At 37.5% G+C, this 13,195-nt stretch overlaps 1 pseudogene; it reads right to left on the bottom strand.

Annotated features, from left to right (window-relative positions):
• LOC125351067 overlaps positions 1 to 13,195 on the bottom strand; it is a 90,056-nt pseudogene that overhangs the window by 75,941 nt on the left and 920 nt on the right.

Raw genomic sequence — 13,195 nt, forward strand, 5'->3', positions numbered from 1 at the left:
TATTTTTACTTTCTAATGTAAAACAAAAACTCATTCTCTAAGTTTCATTTGTGATATATAATGGCCAAGCCAAGAATCCAGATGGTATTAAGATATGAATACCTACATACTCATCTTTTAATCCTTTGAACATAGCCTGGAATATGATATTGTTTTTGACTAATGAGGTTAGAGAGTAGACAAATAGTGTACCTTTGCTTGTTATAAATGCCCCTATTCATAACAGTAAAAGATAATTTGTGATCCTAAATGTTAACTACAGTCCAATAGGTAGTGAGAGTTAGTTAGCTGACCCATACATAGAGTATACTGAGGAAAATATTTACTTCAACTGATAGGGGGAATTTAATGCAGAAGATCATGTGAAAGAAGATAAAGGAGAACAAACAGAAGATGGGGAGGAATGCCAAGCTGAAAGTGATTTTATTATAGGATTGCAGGGGTGAGGTCACCTCATGGAAACTGGAACCACCGTTTTCCTGGCAGGAGTGTGAGTCATTGAAGAAGATCTGGTGCCAGAATATCTACCCAACTCATCATTACTTAATCAGGTGATGATTCTCACTGCAATCATTATCCTGTATGTTGTCTCCTCATTGGAACAAATTAATATAATGACTAAGAAAGATCTAAATACTGAATCATGCCTCTGACAAATTCTAACAGAAGAATTGTATTACCAACTCCTATATTTTGGAGAAAGATTGCCTCCATTAACAAGTGACTATTTTTAGAAAGAGTGTCTAAAGAAATGAGATAGTGCAAAGTCATAAGGACATAGTGCAAAGTCCTATGGTCAGGATCCACAATAAAATACAAGCAAAATTGAATGTGCCTAGACAGAGTTTACCAAACCCCAAAGGAAGAAATAAGTTATGTGAGCAGATTTCCTTGATGCCCACAGGCTTGCCACATTGCTGCCTCTTTCTCAGCCTGTGTTTATGTCCTCCCAGAGAGTCCCTTAAAGAAATCATTAAGTGAGCTCTGGTGGCTCATGCCCATAATCCAAGATAGCTAGGAGGCTGAAATATGAGGACTATGGTTTGAAGCCAACCTGGGCAGGAAAGTAGTATCTCCAGTAAACTACCAAAAATCTGGAGGTGGAGCTGTGGCATAAGTGCTATCCTTGAGCAAAAAAGTTCAGGAAAAGTGCCCAGGCCCTGAGTGTAAGCCCCAGGACCAACACAAAAGTAAAGAAAAAGAAAATATTGAGTATGCGTGTATGAATGGTTTTTCAGGATAATACCTGCCACCAATCAGTAGACTGACTTTAGATACTTTCTGCTCCCACCACAGAGATAATTTTGAGGAACAGTAGAAGCTTTAATTAGGTAGGATGTTGAGTAGTACAGCTCATTGTAACTTTGCTTGAATGAAAATGGGGCCCAAAGATAGGGTATATGCCAGTTTTTAAATATGTCAAGGATACAGAAGGCTGACTAAAGGACTGAGAAAAAGTAGGCTAACCTAGACACTCAGAAGAAATCAAGAGCATGGGATACTCTTGGAGCCATTGAGCTTCATGAAAAGGAGGCTGCGATGGTTGGACTACTCACATGACTGAGAATCTCTTTCACAGTAAGGCCTTTGTGATGAATATTCAAATGGAACACAAAACAAGTCATGCCTGGAAGTAGGAATACAGACTAGATTCTACCACATAACCTTTCTCTCATCAAAGCAGACGACACTCAGTGCTACCCACATCTTTCATTTGATATCACAAGCCATTATGGATGGGAATAGCATTTCCTTTTCCTAATTCTTGATCATGCTGTCACTATCAACAACCAAATACCTGAATGCTTCCTAGGTCATGTTTTTATGTGAATTGAGTTCCTTTGTTAAAACAAAGAAAAAAACCACAAATCTAATTCGCAATTTCATCTTCTCTACTAATGAAACCTAGGCTTATAACATGGAGGAAATATCTTTGAAGACTCACTTCTACATCTCACAGGGTGTCATTTACCCGGTGAGATAGCTAGTTTGCAAAATACAGTGCCCTTTAAGCCAGGGTTCAACCTTAAAGCTTTGTAACTCCCTAATTAGAAGACAGAGATCTAACTACTACCAGTGAATTGGCGAACTGCCCCAGTCTTTACCCACTGTAACTGTTAGCATCACTCATTTCTCATTGGTACACAAAGAGTAATGCTTTCATCATGAAATAAATTTAACTATTTTGCCCTGAAAGATCAAAGTGTTCATTGGGCTCTTCAGATTTGGAGACAAATGGAAGAAAATGGGATACTGTGTTCACTAGGAGGGCTGCCTCTGCTTTGTAAGGGCAGATTAAATCACTACTGTGTAACTGGATCGAGGAGGGTCTTGGTAGGGACATTCTACTTCCCTTTTCTTTCTTTCTTTCTTTTTTTGGCCAGTCCTGGGCCTTGGACTCAGGGCCTGAGCACTGTCCCTGGCTTCTTTTTGCTCAAGGCTAGCACTCTGCCACTTGGGCCACAGCACCACTTTTTTTTTTTTTCCGGCCGTTTTCTATATATGTGGTGCTGGGGAATTGAACCCAGGGCTTCATGTATACAAGGCAAGCACTCTGCCACTAGGCAATATTCCCAGCACTTCCCTTTTCTTGTCTGATGTGCTCAGTGGGAACAATTATTGGAAGATATATAGTCCTTCATCAGCAAGACCACTAAACTCAAGAATAAAGAATAAAGCCTCAGAGAAATTAGGGGAAATTGAAGGAAGAAGTTACATTGTCCAAAAAATAAAATGTACTCATTACCTGACTTCTGAAAGAGCAATCTATCTATACCACATCTTAATATTAACAATGAAATTATATATTTTATTTATTTATTTATTTATTTATTTTTTTTCTCAAATTTTTATTATCAAACTGACGTACAGAGACGTTACAGTATCATACGTTGGGCATTGGATACATTTCTTGTACTGTTTGTTGCCTTGTCCCTCATGCCCCCCTCCCTCCCCCCCCTTTCCCTCCCCCCCCAGGTGTTCAGTTCACTTACGCCAAACAGTTTTGCAAGTATTGCTTTTGTAGTTATTTCTCTTTTTTTACCCTGTGTCTCTCGATATGGTATTCCCTTTGAATTTCCCACTTCCAATACCAGTAAGCACGGTTTCCAATATACTCACATAAGATTACAGAGATAGTGTAGGTACAAACATAGGAAGGTGATACAAAACATCATCAATAATAGAAACTACACATACACATAGGACGTTGAAAGTAGTTACAACTGTGATATATCACTTGTTTCCATAACATGGAGTTCATTTCACTTAGCATCATCTTATGTGTTTCTAAGGGTATAGCTATTGGGCCTTGTGATGCTCTGCTATGGCTTGCCTAAACCTGTACTAATTATTCCCAATAAGGGAGGCCATAGAGTCCATGTTTCTTTGGGTCTGGCTCACTTCACTTAGTATAACTTTTTAAAAAACAATTTAAAAAAGAATAGACGTTCTGCTTACATCATTGGGGAAATGGGCTGAGAGGCTGGCACAGATAAGATTGCAGATTCTGTCACAGAAGAGGAAAGTGTCAATGGCAGCTTTGATTCAGGCTTAGATGATAGAGGGAAAAAAAGTTCTTTGCTTTCTTTACCATAAGTTAGAAAAAAATGTCTTCTTTTGTCTGCATATTGTGTATACAATATGCTGGTGGTGTACCTATACACCTTCTGGACCCTTCGTTAGGGCAAAATTAAAGCAAGAATAGATACCAATTAGAGCCTAGTATGGTAACGGAGAGAGCATGCAAATTGATGACAGTGAATAAGTGGTTTATAATAAGAGAATTATTGAAATAAAAGGTATTTAAATTACTCTGTCAAATTGATATGCCATTTTCTTTGCTTATTGTGTATGGTAATAAAAATTGAGGTTTGCATTTAATGTTCTTTTTAATTTCATTTTCTAGTAATTCACTTTTATTGCATTCCCCCAATGAACTTGTCCATGGAATATTAGAAACAAAATTCTACTGTACCTTTATTATACCCAGTTTGAGAAGCACTGATCTTGATGAGAAGTACCCTTGTGGCATTTGTTATTACTCCTGGATGTGGTGGTCCTAGCTAACTTTGATTGCTTCATTACATGTATTTTAATATTCCAAAATTTGAAAAAGAATTGAAATCTAAAACACTTTAGATAAAGGATCTTCAACCTCTAGGCATGTCTATATATGTCATTGACATTCTTCCAGGTTAGAAATGGGGTGTTATTTGAATTTTAAAAATATCTGTGCATATCATTTGAAGATGAACTTTTAGGGGCACAAAGTGTCAGGATATTTCATATAACAGTCATGGAAATGAAATTCAAATTGGATGAAGAAAGGATTTTGTTAGCATATATAAAACCGAAAACTACCCGAGTAGTCCATGGAAGTGAATACAGTGTAGAAGAAATCCTGTCATAAGTACATGCTCACTGGGGGGCACTTAGATTCACTCTGCAGTACTTGCCTGCTTTCCGTCAAGCACTCACATTGAGCTCTGAGGCTTACTGACTTCTTACCATCCATTTTCTTCTTTCTGTCAATAAACCTTCTCTCACATGATAGGAATAATTGCTTCTACCCAGAGCGAACCTGTTAATTGTTCAGTGGTCTGTCCTTCTCTGAATCACTCCCTCACCCCATTTCTTGAATGTGTTGTTTTGATTATCCATACCTTATTTATTAGCCTATTCTTGTCAAGGCAGAATATTGTGATCACTAGCAATTAATGCTCCCTCCTGAATGGAATGAAATGGGGAAGGTCAGAAGGCAAGATCATTGTTCAGGCAGAAATGTCCCCTGCACAAACAAGCTCTAGATTTCTGACCAGATGGATTTACACGTGGAAAAGAATATTTGAAGAAGGCTAATATGGCAATAGTATGGCAGAGTGATAGTCTAATATATCACCTGAACTAGGACACTTTTGAAATCAGAGTCTAAACTAATAATTTAATCGAATATATATTTACTTTATCATTGAGAGCTGAGCAAGTGCAAGTGGAGAGATTATATGAAATTGTTGCCATAATCTCTTTCCTGATGTGATCTAGGTCTGATAATAGTTATGACTATAAAACTACAAATGATTGGGGTTGGGGATATAGCCTAGCGGCAAGAGTGCCTGCCTTGGATACACGAGGCCCTAGGTTCGATTCCCCAGCACCACATATACAGAAAACGGCCAGAAGCGGCGCTGTGGCTCAAGTGGCAGAGTGCTATCCTTGAGCGGGAAGAAGCCAGGGACAGTGCTCAGGCCCTGAGTCCAAGGCCCAGGACTGGCAAAAAAAAAACAAAAAACTACAAATGATTTTATAGTAAGTGTGAGCCACTATCCAAGAGAATATGACTTCTTTTTCTCTTTTATATTTAATTTAATTTTATTCTCAAGGTATTATACAGAGAGGTTACAGTTACATACATAAGGTAGTTAGTACATTTCTTGTCAAATTTGTTACCCACCTCCCTCATTTTTGTCCCACTTTTCTGCTCCTCCCAACCCTCTAAAGTAGTATAGTTAATTTCCAACATACTGTCTTGAGAGTAACCTTGTTGCAATGGTTCACCCTGTGTCCTTTGTCTCACCATTTTGAGGTTCCCCTTCCCTTCCCTAATTCAGATAAACATATATACATACCCAGAGTATCAAAATCAAATACAGTGACCACAGGGGCTGAACCATAAGAAAGAAAATCAAAGGAAAAGAGAAATAATTTCACATAGTACAGTAAAAATGACAACAAAAAAAACCCTCTTGTTTCCATATCTTGGAATTCATTTCACTTAGCAACATATTCTATAATCATATGTACATTGCTATTGAGCTAGTGTGATTATCTACTAGGACTATTCTAGGCATATATTAATTATTACCAATGAGGGAAACCATGTAATCTATGTTTTTTTGGGTCTTGCTCACTTCATTTAGTATGATTTTTTTTTCTATTTCCTTATTAATGGGGTGATTCTCTTATTGGAAACACAGAACATGTGTATATACACCGTAGGAGCTTAGCAGAGAGACACACCATAAATGTGTATATATACCACATTTTCTTGATCCATCCATCTATGGAGGGGCATCTTAACTACTATTTAATGTTATATTTATTTCAAATAATTAGTTGAAAAATGAGTGAAAGCTAAATTAATCCTGGGGCTCTGTGGTTCACATAGCTTGCCACCCACAAGACCACAAACAAGAACACACTAAAGCCACCAGCACAACAATGTTCATTACAACACAATCTGTCATAGCTAAAATATGTAACCAACCCAGATGCCCCTCAGTAGACGAATGGATCAGGAAAATATGGTACATATAACACACAATGGAATTTTATGCCTCTATCAGAAAGAATGACATTGCCCCATTCATAAGGAAATGGAAGGACTTGGAAAAAATTATACTAAGTGAAGTGAGCCAGACCCAAAGAAACATGGACTCTATGGTTTCCCTCATAGGGAATAATTAGCACAGGTTTAGGCTAGTCACAGCAGAGGATCACAAGAGCCTAATAGCTATGCCCTTATGAACGCATAAGATGATGCTAAGTGAAATGAACTCCATGTTATGGAAACAAGTGTTATATCACGGATTACTTTCAACATGCCATGTGAAACTGTAGCTTCTTTTGTTGTTGATCTGCTTGTATCTCTTCCTGTGGTTGTATTTGCGCTATCACTGTATCTCTTCTGAATACACTGGATACTGTATATACTGATATTAGAATTAGGGAAGTGAAAGGGAATATCAAAATCAAGAGACAAAGGATAAAAAGCCAAACGACTCCAAAAGCAATACTTGCAAAACCATTTGGTGTAAACCAACTGAACAACTCATGGGGGGAGAAGGAAAGGGGGAAGGAGGAGAGAGGCATGAGGGAGGAGGTAACAAACAGTACAGGAAATGTACCCAAGGCCTAATGTATGAAACTGTAACCCTTCTGTATATCAATTTGACAATAAAATAAAATAAATTTTAAAAACTACATTAATAAATAATAAAGTAAAAGTAAAAATACATCTAGATAAGATGAATGCCCCTAGACCTTGAACTTGTCAGGCTCAAAACTGAACCAAGTATTGTTAATCTACTTACAGAATATTCTGTTCTGGAAGATTAAGAATGGATGAATAAATGAGTATTTCTCTAGTATCATTTGCAATGCCTTCGTCTTCCTGTTGTGTCATATGTACTGTCTCTTTTACAAGAGAAGAATTCACAAAGAAGACTGAGCCTCTTAGGGTGGGTTTTCTAGCTGTTGTACAGGACTTTGGTGAATTGAGCCACTTCTTTGACTGAGCCCCTTTGTGGTTCTTCACTGTTTCTTGTGGCTACGGCTGGGCAAAGTCTCCTGACAGTCCTGTGGGCCATGGAGGTTAGACGGAGTCAACAGGATCATGTATAGGCAGTGTCTTAGAAGGGCAGTGTGACACAATAGCTGTATTTGGAGGAGGTATATGGTTGAGCTATTTCTATGCAGCAGTTCAACAATGTAGATTTTTCAGTAGCTCCCCAAAGCTGGGTCTTTAGAGGATTTCAGGCTTCTCCAAGAGCATATATTTCATGTGTTTGTGGCATATGTGGGGACTGCTGGAAGCCTCCAGCTTTCTCATTCCTCAGAATACGGAGTCCTTCTTGGTTGAAGGCCAATCTGCACTTGGGAGATGATGTGATGGATGTTGTGTGCCACATTCCCTTCTTAAAAAGCCCTCCTGGATTGCTATGCTCTATGGCATTTCTACCATATCACCTTTGCAGTTGCACTCTCTCCCTACAAGGTATTAAATAGCTTTTATGCTCTATGGCATTTCTGCCATATCACCTTTGCAGTTGCACTCTCTCCCTACAAGATATTAAATAGCTTGTACTGATTACTGGCAACAAGTGTCTCAGATAAGGCTCAGTAAAACAAGTTAGCAATTAGGATCTTAACTAGAATGGCCAACAGGGTCATGGAATATTATTTAATGTGTTTTCAAACACATGAAACAGTCTTTAAGTGAAGTGGGTGTTGGGAGAATCTGGGCTAAAAGATAACTGAAAATAGGAAGGCACAATTTTGAGACAGGGAGAATTATCAGAAGATAGATTTGATTGAGAGAAAAGACAAGTCATAGTTTTCTCATAAGATGATAACTGCTTTTGGTAAATAGTAAGATACTGGAATTCCATACCTGGAGAAGAAGGATCACAGTTCAGCACTGTATCCTGCTGAGTCTGGATCTCATTGCCTGAACATATGGAGACATAGGCAGACACCTCACTTATAAAAATCTTATTATCCTATATATCATTCTCTATTAGTCTCTCTCCTTCCCCCAGAGTATTTCTGGTAGAATTTTTCAGTGCCTTTACTAAATTAAGAAATTCCATCGAATCTGTAACTTTAGAAACAAATACAACTGGGCAAAGTTTGTGTGAACAGACTAATATACTGTAGTGTCCAAATGAATCAGACTTCAGCTTTTTGAATTGGAAAGTTATATGCCAACTTAAAGTGATTATATCATTCTTTCCATGATGTGAACTTTATAAATGTAACTCTAAATTTATGGCATTGAAGTAGACATAAATATGTTATGAGATGTCATACATTCATTCTTTCAGTAAAAGTCAGGTCCTGGCAGTGTTCTGTGAAGTTACTTTATTGCTCATATGCTTATTTTTTATGTCCCCCCATGCAAGGATTTATTCATTTTGTTCTTAGAAATAGGTGAAAGTGTCAATTAGCTAATCAAATTTTATTTATATACCAGTACTTATTGAGAGGGAATAGGAAAGATGATAGAGGATTGAATATTATAGAATTAATGCATATATAAGTATGTGTGTATGTACATACGTATATGTGAAAATAACATAATAAATGCCATCAAAATTGTTGCAAAAAGAGGGGATAGAGGTGAAAGGTGTTTTAAAAAAAGAGCAATATAGAAAAGGTAATTTTGGCCAGAGTACATTACATGTATTTTGTGAATTTCACAATGAAGCCCCCTTTCTCACAATTAATTTATGTTAATAAAAGTGTAAAATATATTATCAGAAAAAAGGTGTATTTCATTCTTGCAAAGTGATGCTTCAGTTGAAATATTTTTATTTTAATGTTGATAATAAAAGAAAATAGGAATGTTAAGGTAAATGCAGTTTCCTTGTTAAGAGCTAACAATACAAAACATAAGGCCCATTAAACTAACTACAAAATTCCAGTGGCTCATAACTAATGTTTGTAGCTTTGAAATAAAATGTTATTGCTACTCTTACCAAGCATATGCAGAGCTCTTTACTCTGTTAAAAGACAGCAACTTTTTTGGTGTGGTTTTTTTTTTTTTCTTTTTTGCTTGTGGCAGAAAAAATACTTTTTTTCACACACATACACAAACACACACACACACACACACATGCAAAAACAAGACCCTAGCGCTATCATCAGTAGTTTTTTATCAGCTATTTTTATTCATCAATTATTTTCATTTTGTATTATTTTGGAATGTTTGGAGTCATTTCTTCAAATGACTCAAAGTAATTTATATGTATCCCTTAATTAACAGTCTAGGGCTAAGAAGATCCACAACAGTTAGGAGCAAGAGCTCAACAATGTCATAAAAAATCCAGATTCCTAGGGGGGGAGGGGGGCATGAGGGACAAGGCAACAAACAGTACAAGAAATGTATCCAATGCCCAACGTATGATACTGTAACCTCTCTGTACGTCAGTTTGATAATAAAAATTTGAGAAAAAAAAAGAAGTTAAAAAAAAAATCCAGATTCCTTATACATTTCTGCTATTATCCTGCCATGTATACTTTTCAAAAATTTTATCTGTCTGTAGGATAAATAACAGCATCTGTAAGATGCTTGTAACAGGCATCAAACCAATGCCTAGAAACTAGAGATAAGGGGTTTGCCATCAAGTCCTGCCTAATGTCTGTCTGTCTTACGGGAAAGCAAGTTTCCACAAAAATCCTCCCAAAAGGCCTGATTTATGCCCATTGTTCACCAATGTCAAATAAGTGTGTTTGTTTGTTTTTCAGTGTCATTGGTAGCTTATTTAAGAGATGAAGCAGTGAAAGGCTGGTCACACTTTCCTACTTGAGAGTTAGGGAAAGATGGATATACAATGTACATGAGGCCAATACTCAAGTCCTATGAACATGGTTCATAGACTTTGAACATCCAAGAATGTTGAAGTGCTCTGACCAGCATTGACCTTTTACTCCAAACCCAGTGCTACTTCACAACGTTCACCTGCCCCAAGTCTCCTTTCCCATTCCAATGATGAACTATCATGGCCATTCGGTGAGCTTTTCTGGACACTTCCTGACTCTCCTTTTAGCCAGAGGTAGTCACAACCTGCCTGGGGCTGGCTATTAAGAAAGCAGGGAAATGGCACTGATGTCTGCCACACAGTCCTTTTCACATTTTGTCCATTTCAAATGATTCAGTTTGCTTTGCAAGTGGCTTAAATGGTTTCATGTTTCATTCTTAGTTTAGACTTAGAGGCTGACTCTTTTTATTCAACTACTCTAATATCTCCCTGGTGTGATCTTTATAAAACATACATCTGACTTCATCATTAGTTTTATATTTGCTTGGTGTAGCTTTCATGGATTATTATTTACCTCTTGTAGATCTTCCTAGCACTTTCTCTACCATGTGACCTGCTTGGTTTTATGTCACACTGGATTTATGTTCTCCTACGGCTGCATCTTTGTCCTAGTTTCTGTTCAGAATGCTTCCCCCCTTCCATTTCCCTCAAATGTTCCTTGTGGGCAATTTCTCACTGTCCTTCAAAGCTGCAACATTGAAAAGCTTTACAAAGCATTCTGCCCCCACTCATCTCCAGCATTTCTTCTCTGCCGTTCAATAGTACCTTGTGGGAGCCCTTGTTCCTGCCAGTGTCTCTATATTCTGATTTATTTGTTTACATAATCCACCTGCCTTTTGTACTAGTCAGGGCTTTCAGCAATAAAGAACTGTGTGACTCATTCCTGTAGAGTTTATGACCTGTAGGTGATGTTTAGATTGTATATTTTTAATGGCAGAAAATGTATTAAGTTTGCTGGATGAAAGTATGGGGCACCATACAAGAAAACTGAATCCTAGGAGGTCAGGATAAATTTGAGGCATTAGTTTTTTTCCTCTTGTTTCTCAGAACTTGAACCTTTCTGACTCTAATTTAGGATTTGATTGTGTGTAGATGACAGGGCTGAAGTCATGGAGCTATCTAAACAAAAGTTGTATGGTAGACTTGACCCAGAGCTCCCTAGACCCTCACTGGTACAAAGCAAACACAGTAACTACTGTACTTTAGAAATGACTCATTGTGCTGGGCCAGTTTTTCTTTTCTTATGAACTATCCAGTCAGGTTAGCAACAGCTTTAAATTCTAAAGATAGCAAGCCACTAATTCAGCTACATGTAGGCAGATGTAGTTGTCAGAAAGCAGGTTATTATCAAGTGTCACTTAATGAAAGTTCTTAAATGTTGTATACAGCTAGGAATGACTTGCATAAAGATTCCTCACATTACATTCTTGATTATCATATTCAGTTCCATATTACCCACCCCCAAATCTTGATACCTTGATATATAGACACAGGAAGAAGTTCTTTACTTCTGGATTTGAAAAGGTGATATGGGGATTGAATTGGAGTGAATTATCTCATACTGAACAGTGAAGAAAAGTGGATATATCATTTCCCATTCAATAGGCATATTAAAACATAACAACCTTGACCAGCGCATAATTCTGATACCAGAATTATGTAATAAACATAAACCCACACAAGGAGGAAGCTTCCTATTTATTTCAGTGTAGCCCAAGAGTACATGGTATTGTTTCAGACCTCTCATTACTTCAGTTGATATCCTTCTATCTAACACAATTAGGCTCAGTGGTTTGTCATATTTAAGAAGTTAAGTATTTAAAGTAAATTGAATTTTGTCAATTTAAAAAGAATCATAATCCTACCTACTCAGGAGACTGAAATCTCAGGATCTCAGTCTGAAGCCATCCCAGACAGAAAAGGCTGTGATAATCTTATTTCCAATTAACTACCAAAAATTTTAAAAAAGCCAGAAGTGGAGCTGTGGATCAGGTGGGAGAGCTCCGGCCTACAGCAAAAACGTTCAAAGAGAGCACCCAGGCAATGAATTCAAGACTCTGGATTCACACACACACACACACACACACACACACACACACACTCACACACACACACACACACTAACAAAAAAAATCCATCCATTTTCTAGGCTTCTAACAATGGCAAAGTCAAGGCCTTGTTTTGTGCATAAATCCACTATTTAATCTCCCTAAATTATCTTTATTGTACTACTTAAACCCAGAAGGTATCATCTCATATTTCTACTATTTTGTTCCTTGAAAATGACTAAAGAGGGCTGGGGATATGGCCTAGAGGCAAGTGTGCTTGCCTCGTATATATATGAAGCCCTGGGTTCCATTCCAAAGCACCACATATATAGAAAAGGCCAGAAGTGGTGCTGTGGGTCAACTAGCAGAGTGCTAGCCTTGAGCAAAAAGAAGCTAGGGACAGTGCTCAGGCCCTGAGTCCAAGCCCCAGGACTAGCAAAAAAAAAAAAAAAAAAAAAAAGAAAAAGAAAATGACTAAAGAATTTTGTATTCAAATTGTTCCAGAACAGTTGATCCCCTGTGCTTTTATGGTCCATTCTCAGTTTTTCACCATTACTTCTCTCACACCTAATCCAGTAGATTTCCCCCTTCTATTCTGTAACTTAAGAAAAGAAAATTAGTCTTACCAATGTACATCCATCTTGTTCACCTTACTTTCGCAGAAATATTATGTTTGTTTCTGCCTCCTATTTATTTAAATAGCATTTATTTTGTTAGATTATTTAATGGTGCTAACACTGAAGTGGTGGTAGTCGAAGTACACAGTGACACATTCTAGTTTCCTAGAGACATCTGCTGTGTCATGGGAATTATCAATATAGTCATATTGTTGAGAAGCCCTTGGTCTTACATCTCCACATTCTCAACACTTCTCTTAATAGAATCATGTTCAATTGCATATTACTTTTTTAAGGTACTGACGTTTGAACTTCATTGGCTGCTGTTTGATGATGAGTTTGCAGACAGAATCTCATGTTTCTGGCTTCCAACTTTGATCCTCCAGATCTCAGCTTCCTAAGTAACTAGGATTGCAGGCAAAGATATCAC

Source organism: Perognathus longimembris, chromosome 5 (assembly GCF_023159225.1).
Source record: "Perognathus longimembris pacificus isolate PPM17 chromosome 5, ASM2315922v1, whole genome shotgun sequence".
Lineage (NCBI taxonomy): Eukaryota > Metazoa > Chordata > Mammalia > Rodentia > Heteromyidae > Perognathus > Perognathus longimembris.